At 42.0% G+C, this 13,798-nt stretch overlaps 1 non-coding gene across 1 annotated transcript; it reads right to left on the minus strand.

Annotated features, from left to right (window-relative positions):
* Positions 1-2,870: 2,870 nt before the first annotated feature.
* Positions 2,871-2,952, minus strand: TRNAS-GCU (transfer RNA serine (anticodon GCU)). The gene has a single exon. It is a non-coding gene; the product is annotated as a tRNA-Ser (tRNA).
* Between the last annotated feature and the right edge of the window lie 10,846 nt (positions 2,953-13,798).

Consider the following 13,798-nt stretch of genomic DNA (forward strand, 5'->3'; position numbering starts at 1 on the left):
GTCATAAACCATTACCTCATTAAGCACGTACTTTACTGGACCCTACCTGACAGCGAGAGCAGTCTTCCTAGCAGTTCGTCTTTACCTGTTTAATGTGCTTATTATTCCCAAACACTTGTATCGGATGACATTTTTCTTTTAGTTTACCCTTACTGCTGCCAGACGATATTACTCAGCTTGTAGGGGTCCCTTTGTAGTGAAGAGGTTAGTGAAGGTTATGTTATGTAATCAGTTCAGGGTCAAAAAGTCACTACTAAGCTGTGTAAAATTGTATAGAGGGAACAGGAATGAAATGAAAATGGCACTGTGCTGAAAGGGTTAATGTACTTGAGTGTTAGTGATTTCTTCAGTGTGAGGTAGTAGTAGAATATCAGATAAAAGACGACCTTGTAGTACAGAGATAAACCCTGTAAAATACCCCCAGGACCCACCACTTATACCGTAGTCTTCCTAAATTATACAGCCCTCTCACAGGTCCTTAAAAAAAATAGAGCCAGGGCTGACTTAGGCCAGTGAGTTGCTTTCTTGTTTGTATATCTCACACACCGTGGGTTTTGTGGGATGGGGTAAAACTCAGCGTCGATTTTCCACGTTCTCTTACATTGTACATGTTTCATCAAATTTTTTTCTGCATCGCTTCCTCTCTCCATCTGCAGATCGTATTCTCTGCTTAGATTTAATTATGGAATGAAGAAACATCATCATATACGGTGTCATCCTAGACATTTTTTTTTCTTTGTAGCTGTATTAATGGCGATTTCTCCAATGTTCATCCGATTTCTTAATAGCGTCGCAACATATCAAGTAAAAAGTAAAAGCAACGGGTGCTTATAATTTTGTTCTACTTGTTGTTCTTACTGTTATCAGTCTCAGACTAGGATGGAACCTGAGCCTCTTTTCCCCACAATTAAATTACCTGTTTGGGGGAGGTGTGGCCTCATCCTGGGGAGAGTTTTAAATCTTTACCACACCCATACCATCCAGTGTATGACACCCATCATCTAGTGTATAGGCTAATCCCACCCTGTCTCCACCCACCTCTGCCCTTTCCCGTCCCACCCATTACAACACCGATCATCAGTTAGTATACTCCCGCACTGCCTCGATCCGCGGCCACCCTAGTGCCTCACACTCCTCTCTGCACACGCATGCGCAATCCATTTTCTGCACTCTAGCCTTGGATTCTGAAGCGAAATCTCTTTCCCACCCACATCACCCGTCATAACGACATTCCTTGTCACAGGGTGTACTCCTCGCGCCGGCCCCACCACGATCCTAGCCCATCCCACCCACTTCCGTCCTCCTACTTCATCTTGCCTCATTAGCGATGTTCTGGTGAAATATGATTCACTCCCATAGACTTTACAGGCTTAAGTGATGCCACACCTCACTACACAGCATCTTGCCATACCATACCATGACATATACCGTACTCTACCATACCATACCGTGTGTACCGCACCGTACCACCCATCACCCTCTGTCTCCACACCACACAAAGTCACCTTCTCACACCTCCTATACCCAGGGCATTAACCGAAGGGCCCAGACGCTCCCATGTTTTGTACAGTACTTTTGTACTTCTTTTCCTTCCTACCTCCAGGTTTGTGTGAGAAATCAGGCCTTACCGATCAATGTACATCACTCATCTATGCACAGCCAGTCAGAGCTTACCACCCAACACATCCCACCCACTCCCCTCCCACCCATTTTTGCTGTGATGTGATGCATATTTCAGCCAGTGCAGGCAAGCAAAGTAAATGCTGACACAACATCAAGTAAATGTTGGTACACTACAATGCATAGGTGGAATTTTGAACTTTGACCCTACCCTATGACTATGACCTTTGACTGGGTATTCTCAGAATTGAACCTCTTCATCCTTGGCTTACTTTGAACCCTTCCACCAAATTTGGTCTACATTGGACAAAACCTTCAAACTGACCTCCCTTTGTGACACTGAAAGGGACCTGCTCTTCTCAAATAGAATTAGCCAAGCCCTTGGTTGGCCTTAAGCCCTTCCACCAAATTTGGTCCAGATCACATCAGAACTATTTTAATTCCTATGTTCACACAAAAACACATAGGTCAGACTTTTTGACTTTGCCCTGTGACCTTGACCTTTTGAGTAATTGTTCTTTGAATCGACCCCCAGCGTTCTTGCCTTCCTCAGACCTTCCACATTTGGTCTAAATTGGATCAAAACTGTTGAAGTTGATTTTTTTTTTTTTCAAAGTTGAGGGACGATTCTTGTAACGCGCGGGGACAGTGAAGGTTACATTTTTTTTTATCTCCAGTTCGATAACTGGTCACCAAGTTTATAAATAATCATCTGGGAAGATGGTGAGAATACAGTGAAAATGCATCACTACTAAATATGTCATGAGACGAGGATGCTAATACTTTTGGACTCACAAAATGCCAACAGTGGACATGTGGTGATACATCTGTTGTAAATGTGCTGGTGTCAGGAGCCACTAACAGCATATTGTGGCAGCGTGTTCTTTTCTCAGTGTTGGCTGTATTCTCGTTGGCCTTGGAAACTTCCTATCAGTTCTTCCTTTGCGATTTATTCTGCATATTTCGCCTCAATATTCTTATGTGTTTATATTTCTGTTTGTGGTACCAACATTGTTTACATGAGTAACATGTACGATGATACAAAGGTGATGGACGCACAGTTTATCGGTAAGGAAGAAAGGTAACGATATTATTTATATAATAAACTAGGATCCAGCCAAGAGTCTTAAGCAAAGAAATAATTTGTGCAATCAAGAGGCAGTTGCCTTTCCGTCGGGCAGGTGGTGTATTTTGCTTAAGTGATTTTAAGTACAGCACAAATACTAAAACATAAAAGGGAAAATATCGGACGACGAGGATGGGATTCGAACCCACGCAGGGAGACCCTATTGGATTAGCAGTCCAACGCCTTAACCTCTCGGCCACCTCGTCTGAGAAAAAATTGCATTCAGTTATCCGGCCGCAAAGTTTGTTTTTCCCATGTCCTTGTTCACCCAGCAGTGCAACGGGAGATTTAAGTGTCAACTAATTCTTGCCGACCGTATTCTAGGAGAGGACTAAGACTTACCGCAAACTGATACTCTAGTGCTGTAAGCGGGAGGCGGGCACCATCCACTCATTTGATGCACTGCTACCTTATGGTAACCACATAGAGTAACAAGCCAAATTTCAAATGTTTTTTTGTAATCCGGGAAACAAGTTACTATGTCGGATGGTAACCATATAATCAAATGACGGCAGGTGGTCAGGTGGGTTAAGACTAATGGGATGAGGGTCGGATGGGCTTACTCTGAGAGATAACTAGGGTTTATTGTTTCCATAATGCCACCCAGAGGCCAGCGAGGCTAGTTGCCTTCGCCTTACATGTCGGGGCTGAGTAGCCCAGCCCCGGGACCTTATGCTCCTGATGGGACAAAAGACTGCATGATAGAATAACCTAACCGACCCTCGTGTACGTGATATAGAGGATTATTTTTGGTATATTTATAGCCGTAATTTGTATGTCTGTATCTGACCATTAAAGTGCCCAGCAGGGCCGAACTTTCTCCACGGAAGAAGAGTGATTGAATCCTTTCTTCCTCATGCTCGCTATGTACGAATCAGCAAGAGACGTTTCTTATAACAGTAGCGTAGGTGAAAGTTTTTTAAAGTGGATGTCTTTATGTGTGTCAGACTGTACAGTATGTGTCACTGGTATGAACCAATAGGGTTTGAATTATGATGGTATATGAAAGGACATACTACCACCGCCCACTTCAAATGTCCATGTAGGCTGGATTCGAACCAGACTCAGAAACAGCAGATCGGGGAGTGAATGTGATTATCACTGAGCCACAGAGTAACATACTGATGTAAATAAAAGCCGTAAAGGTGGCCAGATAGACGTTGAGACAAATGAATGGACAGAGAGACAATTAGATGCAGTTAGACAAACACAGATACATACGATCAGAGACAAAACAAAAGAGAGAGAACGGAGAAAAAATGGAGGCTGCAGAAGGAGACATATCGATGCAGCTGATTGACCTGGATGTATGACTGAAAAGACAGTTTTATTTGAAAGTCAGATCGATGCTGCCTGATTGATTGCTTGAGCCAGTGATTGAAGAGACTCATTTAGGATTGGTGTGCTGGGGTGTGAGAGGCAGACACAGGCATGAGGAAAATCTAAGGGTTTATGATAGGGGTTGGCTGTATTTAATATCCATTTGTACGATGTATACTGCAAAGATATAGATACCCAAACTCTACCTTTGCTAATGCTAACCAAATACATAACAACCTAAGTGAACAAGATCATTACAGAATCAGGAACAGGTGGTATGTCTAAGGGGAGTTAGAAGAGGTGTTGGTAATTCTCTACATCAGTTTGTTTAAGGCCTACCACAGGGGCATGGGTGCCCAAATTTACCATTCATTATGCTGGCTAAGTACGAGTGAGACCGTTGAAGGAATTAGGAAGTATGCTGGTACTGTTCTGTATTCTGTATCAATCCATGTTAGGTCCAGAGGTGGTGAGACTGACAGCCAAGGTTTACAATTCATGCTGTCCAAGCACGAATCAGAATGACAGGAGAGATGATGGATACAGGAAAAATTCTCATGGCATTCTGTACTTGTCCGTATGCTGTCCATTGCAGGGAGAGTGATAGATGATGTTTGCTCTTCCTAATGCTGGCCAAATACGAATTGGGAAATTATGAGCTTAGGAAGGCTTCTGATTATTCTGTACTATTCTGTATTGAGTATCAGCCCATTATGAGGTCCACTGTATGGTCAGTGATAAGTAGAATTAATAATATCTCATGCCGACCAAGTACGTTTGTATAAACACCAATGCATGTGGCAGTCGAAGTGTTCTATGAGCTGCGTGTAATCAACAAAGAAGGGATCTGTACTCCTGTTGTGCAGTACATTTTGCAACACAGGACCAAGAGCTGTGAACCACTGTTCTGTGTGTTGTATTTCAGCATCCATATATCCTATTGTCTTGACGCCTTCATTATTGTATTTCATATTTACTAACTCTAGACAGCTCTAATCAACGCAGGAAAGACTTCACATATTGCAGGGGTTAATGAAGTCTGTAACTTGAGTTCTTCTAATTCTACCTTATCTGAAGGGGAGAAAAGCTTTCTGTGGTAGCAGTAATGTAACAAAAATCGTCACAGGTTGAAAGGCAAAAAGTATTGTACAAATAATGTGGCATCATCCTGAATTTACTGTTGCTTAGAGTTACCAGAGACAGTGACCCATTCATCCATCCATCCGTCATCCACATCTGCACTCCCCCTGAAAACATCTGGAGCGTTAGGACTCGCGACCAGATTACTTAGTACAAAGATTTAAGGCAAGGGTGACCAGTGATAAGTCCCTGGGCAGCATTATGTGAGCAATAAACTGCATCTATCCCTTAGGCTCCAGTCCTAATGGGCAACATCCATTGAGAGAGGCTTAACCCACTGGATTACAGGGCGTTCATTTATTATTTATTTAGTTACCACCCAAACAGCCACATATGGAGAAATATCGTCCGGGCCTGATTTAATTAAAGTTGGAGTCTCCATACTTTTGTTGACTGTACATGAGAAAAGGCTCACTGCCCCTCCCTTAGGTGGAAATTATTGCTGGGGTGGTAGTGATGATGATGATGAGGATGGTAGAACAAGTACGTAATAAACATGGGTCATATTCTCCAGTACCTACTGTAGGAGAATCTTTAGCACCTCGCCTTTGTCAACATGTTTTGCTTTTTACGTCTTGTTATTCATTTGCATAGTGTTTATATCTTATATACTCGATGTTGTTTGCGATAATGTCTTGAAAATAAACAATTACACACAATATGGTGCAACCTCCCTTCTGCGGTGACGTCATCTTACTGATCATGCTGCCATCAGATATTTTAATCAACTATTGTATTCAGTTCTCAAAGTGAAACAAATTACTTACGGTTGTACGCACATTTTGAAATTCGCCCTTGGTTTAAATAATAATATGGGGATGGGATGGGCAGGATTAAAAAAAAAAAAAAAAAAAAAAGGCATTATCACCGTTAAGAAATAATACACGGGAACACGACCACAAATCAGTTGAAAATATAGCAGAGTAAATTATGTAAAGAAGGGAAAACGACGAAGAAATGGCCTGGTTAACAGGCAATAAAAACAGAAAGGAAGATAACAAAGGAAGAACAACATACGAGTATACAGCTGGGTGTTAAAAGTGAAGAAAACAACGAAGAAAGGACATGTGGGGGACTTAAAGTGGAAAGAGAGGACAGGAAATCTGGCATAGTGAGGAGTCTGACTGATGTTATAATATGTAAAACCAAGAAAAAGGCTTACAGTACAAGATCCCTCCGTACACAATGCGAGACGTGTCCACGATAATCCTGAATGATAAGAGCAAACACAGCTTAACTTCTGCTCAGCTTACATACCGGTACCTTGTTTACTGGCGCTAGTCGGAGCTTCTAGTTTATCCCTTTGACTGCAAAGTAAGAAGGTTGCAATTTGTTCTTGGCTAACTTGAGTGTTTTTTTTCTACGATAAACTTACAGCTGCCAAAAGCTAAAATTTTCGATTTTCATTGTAGCTATAAAATAAAAACTTTGTAGTTTACTCCAAGTTCAACAAGGTAGCTTTATTCAGCTGAAGAGAAACCAACTGCAGCTAAAAGGCTAAAGATGTGTAGTCGAACAGTTAGTGTGGTAATCGGATAGTCCTTATATATCATCGGCCTAAGAAGATTACATTTCAGTATCATGTCACTTGTACCTGTTCCCTCGTATTTCTTGACCTGGTTCTCTGTGACTCCACCACACAATCAGGGTCATGTTACCTCACACCCTCAGGCGTGGTGAGGCTGGCAGGGCGGCACGGTGGTGGTTTGTGCAGCAGAATGAAGGTCCAAGTACCCTTTCCGAGGTCCAGTAGTCCTACAGCACACCAACAGGGCTGATCCCTGCACCGCTCACCACAACAACTGACGAAGGATAGACGTAACTGGAGGAGTAGGTTTGGTAATGCATAATCCGCAAAATAATAATCGAGAGCGTCTACCATAAGTGAAACTGACCTTGAGCAAAACTTTTCTATGCGGGATAATTTCCAGGAGCGACTTCATTTCTTTGTCTCTTACGATTTTCGAAAACGAGGTGCTCCACTGCCGTGAACTTTAATAACTATAGCAAGGCCTCGCATTAGGACCGTGCAGCTCACGTTTTACGTCCATACACTTCAGCATATTTAGCAAATCGCCTTATTAGGACCCTGACGCTCCTACGTCTATCTGGTGCTTTTGATCTCGTTCCATATGTGTCAGCAAGTCTGGTGAATCTGCTTAACGATATAGTTTATGCCAAGATATTTTACTTTAACCTTTTTAGCAAGAAAATGTTATTGTTAATTGTTCTTTGCATTTATTAGATAAATTATGCAACTTAGAAGAGAACCCTGGTAGTGAAGTGGTTCGTGAAGGATATGTATAACCCCTTGTGTTCCGAAAGTATCCTACGCTGCATAAAATTACCTAGTAGTGTAAAAAATAATAAAAATAATACAGGAGGTTGGTGAACTTTGAGCGACGGAACAGAAAACAATATAATTATTGAAACAAGGCATACAGTACGGCATTTCAAAGTTCTTCGCGTTTTGTCTCGAAATATAATGTTTAGCAAGAGTCTCGATACCTAGTTTGTTGATAACACCTGAGAAAGGGTAGCCTCTTTTAACCTGACAGTGGACGAAATGGCACTACCCTATGTGTGTTGCGAGAGTAACTCAGGATGTGTGTGTGTGAGAGAGAGAGAGAGAGAGAGAGAGAGAGAGAGAGAGAGAGAGGAGGAGGAGGAGGAGGAGGAGGAGGAAGAGGAAGAGGAAGAAGAAGAGAAGGAGGAGGAGGAGGAGGAGGAGGAGGAGTTTCAAGACGTGTATACTGAGTGAATGGACAGGGTCATTCACAAATTTCACCAAAGGAACTATGTTTAATTTATATGATCATCCACCAGACAGTTTTGTTCTTCTTGGGAAGGATCCGTAGCAGTGACGGGTTCAAAACTTTGTTCTCAACCTTAGTACAAAGATGAGGTGGAAATATTGCCACATAATATATTACCCGTCCACCACCACCATACCAACACCCATAAACGTACAAAAATAATGGCACTGAGTTCAGCCAACCAATCCACTATTTACTGTTCTACTCCTCTCTCCCTCCCACCCTCGCTGTCTCACTCTCTTTTCCTTCCTCCTACCTTTCTCCCTCCCTCCACTTCAGTATCTCATTCTCTTTTTCTTCCTCCTACCCTCCTCCCTCCTTCTCTGCCAGACATGCATAAATATCGGCACTCCATCATACCCCCCCACTCTGGTGCGGTTCGATTTTATGCATTCATCCATCACCAAGAGACTACCCGACCCCTGGAAGTCATGCCGATCCCGATTCACCGACGGACGCTCGCCTGAATCTTTAGTTGGCCTGGCGTGCTCGTCTCGGGCTATATTCATATTTATTCCTTGTGTATTAAATTCCACGTTAGGAGAATGGTGCATATCTATTGCTTTTTTTTATTGTCAGTATGGAGCATTATTGTCCAGCCAGAACAGTTTTCTCATCAGTCTATCTTTTTCACTGACTTTTAACCTCCTCTTGTAAATGCAATGTGTCCTGGCATCTCGATATGAATGTATCTTGATTTTGCTTTCTATTTTATTACCTTCCGTTAGGAGGGTTAATGAGTGACGAAACACAAGATAGTATACCTGTATTGGAGGACAAAAAAAAAAAAAAAAGTATTTCAAAGCTCATCATCCTGTGTTTCAAGCTATAACGGGAGTCTTAAAACATTTGTGGTCGACTCTGCACATCCTTCCCGGCCCGTATCCATTTTACTTAGTAACTCTTGGCATCAATACAGTGATTTATATCTGGCTTCTTCCATCCATATTTGTCATTTTCTTTCCTAGTTTTGGTAACTGTTATGTAAAACTGGTGTGTATGCAGTCTTTCTCACCTACATCCATCATCCTTGGTACAATTTATATGTGTATATATTCTTTCCCTTCTACATTAATCTTCCTTGGTAGGTTATTGCATGGGAAAACTGTCTCCCATGTGTCCCTTTCCATTCATTGTTATTACATTACCTTCCACTCCATGTTAATGTTAATATACAGAGAACAGAAAGTATATAATCCTCTCTCACTTACTGTACCCTCTATATCCACTATACTTAGCAGGTACAGAATCGCGAGTGGAACTACAAAAATTGGGTTTTCTTCCTCTGTTTAGTTTGAGGTGAAGGGAATGGTGTTTGTCATTTTATACCTATATCCATGTAGCTTATTACTTCATAAAAGTGGTTCATATTTTTACTGCTATTTTATCGCATTCCTGCCCGCCTGTGCTAATTTTAGTGTCGAAAGGATGTGACCCTTTTATGCCTGTATGCAGCTTTCCTCGTAAATTACTAAGTAGGGAGAGTGGAACAACATTCATGGTGTTAAGTTTGATGCCAAGTGGAGTGGGTTCCCTTGTCATTTATAACTCACATCCATTCTGTCTGAAAAATATTACACTGAAATGACCTATATTTGTCCTCTTTGCAGCCATTTATATCGAGTTTCCTACCTGCTTATATCAGTGTTAGTGTAATTTCAGTCTTGTAGCCATTATATCCGATAAATCATTACATCGATAGAGAAACTCATGGATATCCTTTCCCATCCATATTTATGGGTCTTCCTACCCACTTAATGTCGATATTGAGAACATGAATTTCGTTATATAATCTTCATCATATTCGTCATTGCTATTAAATTATGGCATCGTAAAAGTGGGAAATGTATCTCAACTTTCAGCCAAAATCCAGGTGCTGAGGTAATGGGTTTATTGTCCTTTTTAAATAATATCAGTCTTATCTTTTAAATTATTCCATCGAACGAGTGGTTCATATTATTGACATATTTATCATGCCTCCTGCCTGCTTAGTGTTTGGTAACAAGAGAATAGGATATATTTTGTCCTTTATAACTCGCATACATTCCGTCTGGATACGGTTGTAAATTTTACATGTCCGTCTTGTCAGTTAATTATTGCAAGAAAAATGCTTATATGAATTTTCTTGCAGTCATATTTTACCGTGGTCTCCCTTTGTGTAATAATGCTGGTGTCTAGAGGCTGACATATATATTTCAGTGTATGTTGCAGGTGAGTAGTATCAAGGATGTGAGGTGTACTTGTGTTACAGTTCAGAGGGTCTGATCGGTCTTTGGTTGTCGTCGTGACACGGTAAAGTTTGAGGCAACATCAGTTTACGTAGTTCAGGTCTCGTCTCGCCTCTCCACCCTGTTATTCTTGACAGGGTTATTTTGGTGTTGGACTCGTTCCTGAACAGTTGGCTGAACTGCATCATCTGTTGAGCCTTACTTATATTGGTTTAATTGTATTTCCAAGTATATGGAAGGATATCACCTGTGTGTGTGTGTGTGTGTGTGTGTGTGTGTGTGTGTGTGTAAACAATATAGCAGCCAGTTTTGATTAATTTGGATGAAAGTTAGTGGAACGGTTGTGGATCAGTCAAGGAGTTGAAATACCGTTTTTGAGAACAACTGGTCGTCTTCAGGATCACATGGCAGTCATCTTAGTTTTAAACCAATTAACATTGAACTTTGGGGAAAGGTTCAGGATAAGACAAGGATATAAAAAAAATATCTTCAGAACAGTCACTCAAAGTTCAGTGTCACCGAGAAACGTTAAAAGTCATGGTTACAGGGCAAGGTCAACTCAGACAATGTTGACCTGGTATGAACCAAACTTGGAGGAACTGTTAAGTGTCAGGCAAGAATGTAGTCCTTCACTTTTGAGAACAGTCGGTCGAAGGTCAGTGTCACGTGACAGAATCAAATGTTCAGCCCTTACACGAGCTGTTGGGCAGGATGTTACACTCAATGAAGGCCCCTTCTTGTATGTACTGTACATCTCTTAACACTGACATTACTGCTGGCCGGAATCAAAAGACTGGCAACCATGTTGGTCAGTTCCGTATGTTTGTCTGTCCGTCTACTTGTTTTTTCTGCCATCAGCAGGTCACAATTTTGCGCCAATCGTTCTGAAAACAATATAAGAAGGTAGATATCCATAAACCCTGGAAGCCTGTTGTTTTTAATGAAAATCGGTCAAAAGCCCTGGGCTGGGTGGGGGGTTGAAACCCCTCAATGGTGGAATTTCTGCCACAAGACCTGTGCAGTGATTTCAACAGGACAGTAAGTAATAATCCTTTTGAGAGAGAGAGAGAGAGAGAGAGAGAGAGAGAGAGAAACCCTTGTCATGCTGGGGCGTCCCATTCTTATCTTCCTACAATGCATCATTTATCTCAATATTTCCTCACCACCTTTGTTATCTTCCAACCTTATCTACCAAATTTTTCCAGTCCTCTCTTTCTCCTTTCGTCATCGTCTTTTCTTTCTTCACGTTGTCCCACTTTGTCACTCTGTCTTATATCTGAGTCTTGTGATTTTCATGTTCTTTCCTTTTACGTTAGGTACAGTACTGAGGGCATAATGTCAGAGAGAGAGAGAGAGAGGGGGGATGGGGCGAAGTGAGGTATATGTAGGAAGAGAGACAAGGAGAAAGGGATAAGGGAGCAGGAAGGGGACAGGACAGAAATGGCAAATGAGTGAGGGAGGGAAGGAGTGTGGAGAAGGGAGGGCAAGAGAGGAGATATAACAGCAGGTATGTTGGTTGATATCAGGGACACTGTTATCATGGTGACCATCGCCCTGGCTTGGTTATCTGGGCCTTTTCTTCACACTACTTTATCTCCTTTTCCTCTCCTGTCTTCTTTCTTCTTTCCTGCCTCTTCCCCCCCGCCTTTCGTCTCCCGCCTCGCTCTCTGTTCTCTCCCTAGTTTATTACCTCCCTTCCCTGCCTCTCCTTTTTTTTTTTTTAATTAGTTTCATTCTATTCGCCTTGATATAGTCCAGATGATGTTTTGCTTCTATTTCTTCCTCCATAACTCTCTCTCTCTCTCTCTCTCTCTCTCTCTCTCTCTCTCTCTCTCTTACCAGTAATTCCCAAATTATTCCCTGCACTGAAGAAAAAATTTTTTACTGGCTTTTTGCTGAATATTTTATTAAGTTGAAGGAAGGTAAATGGCTGCCAGTCGTCGTTCAGTCAAACCTGTACTGCCAAAGGCGCCTGCAAAACTGTATAAAATTGTCGGGTGGCAGCAGCGATAAAGCCAATGACATCCTGGCACTGAAGAGGTTAGCAGTAAATTGTTAGTGTAGTGGTCACAATTAAACAAGGGCACGTAAAAGCAGTGTCTCATAGGATTTGCACTGAAGAGGTGATGGTGAAAGGAAGATACAGGTAAGGCAACATGTGGTGGTGGGAGATGGTGTGGTGGTGTGATAGAGGTCATGAGAGACGGTGTGGTGGTGGTGGTGGCGGGGGAGGGTGTGGTGTTGGTGGTTGGGGGTGGTGTGGTGTTGGTGGTTGGGGGTGGTGTGGTGTTGGTGTGATAGTGATGATTGAGGAGGGTTTGATGGTGTGGTAGGGGTGGTGGGGGAAGGTGTTTGTGGTGACTGAGGAATATACAGTGCTGTAGTGTGGTAATAGTGGTATGGTGTCGAGAGAGGGAATTAATTTTGTAAAGTGTGTGTGGTGGTGAGGGAGGAAGCAGTAGTGGTAGTAATGGTATGGCAGTTTGTGGTGGTGTGTTTGAGGGAAGTAGTAATAACGTGGTAGTAATGGTGCGGTGGTATGTATTGGTGTAAGAGGGAGTTAGTGTAATAGTGGTGGTGTGTGGTGGTGGTGGGTGTATTGTAAGGCAGGGTGTTGTGTGTGTGGTACTGAGGGAGGAAATGATAGTGGTGGCGTGGCGGTGTGTGAAGCTTTGGTTGTGTGTGGTGGTAAGGGAGGGTCTGGTTAGAACAACTGACTTGCTAGTTTCCGGGGGGAGGGGGGGAAGCTGGCAAGTAACGGAGTGTGACTGGGTTTGTGTTGAGGCTAAAGTTTGATTTGTCTCCTGTTTTCAAAACAGAAGGGGAAGTTGCGGTGCTTTAAAGATTATGGTGTACATGTTTCTCAGCCAGTCTGTTCCCATTACTTACCCAAGTCATCCAGTCTCTTTTGCCAGGTTTTGTGTATATTTTTTCCCAATTACAGAAAGTACTAAGTCATCAGTATATTTGATTTTAAGTTGGCTGCAGCCTTTTTAAACCTTTACAGCATTTAAGGCTGGCAATAGATTGATAGATGAATTGTCGTCCGAAATGCAAGGTATTCTGTGCACAGACTTGTTCTCAGATTTACGCAAGACGCTGGCACTCCTGTTGCTTCCAGTACACATTGTATACGGAGAAGAAGAGGGTTTAGGTTTATGCCTGTCGACTGCACGAGTGGCATTAACACCTTCGGCCCAAAGACGTCTTTTTCACTTTGTTCTTGCTTTCGCCTAACGATTTATTTACCTTTAGGAATTATTCTCAGTATTAATTATATATTTTCGCGGCAGTTTTCCCAGAAGTTAATTTAAATCATCTGCAGGTAGTAAGAATTAAATATCATAAGTGGTGGTACAAAAATTGTTGAAGTAGACTTTTCTTCGCAGTCTTTAACGATTTGCTGCAGTCTGTTTATATCCGCATCATACAATACTGTTGGATGAACAGGGTTAAAGAAGACACGAACTGAGTCCACCAGTCTGATCGTCCAAAGAAAATACAATAGTCGACCTACTTCCATTTTATTCTTATGCACTTATTAATAT

The sequence above is a fragment of the Coenobita brevimanus genome, chromosome 114 (assembly GCF_032717465.1).
Source record: "Coenobita brevimanus isolate Jiangsu-jjx chromosome 114, ASM3271746v2, whole genome shotgun sequence".
Taxonomy (NCBI): domain Eukaryota; kingdom Metazoa; phylum Arthropoda; class Malacostraca; order Decapoda; family Coenobitidae; genus Coenobita; species Coenobita brevimanus.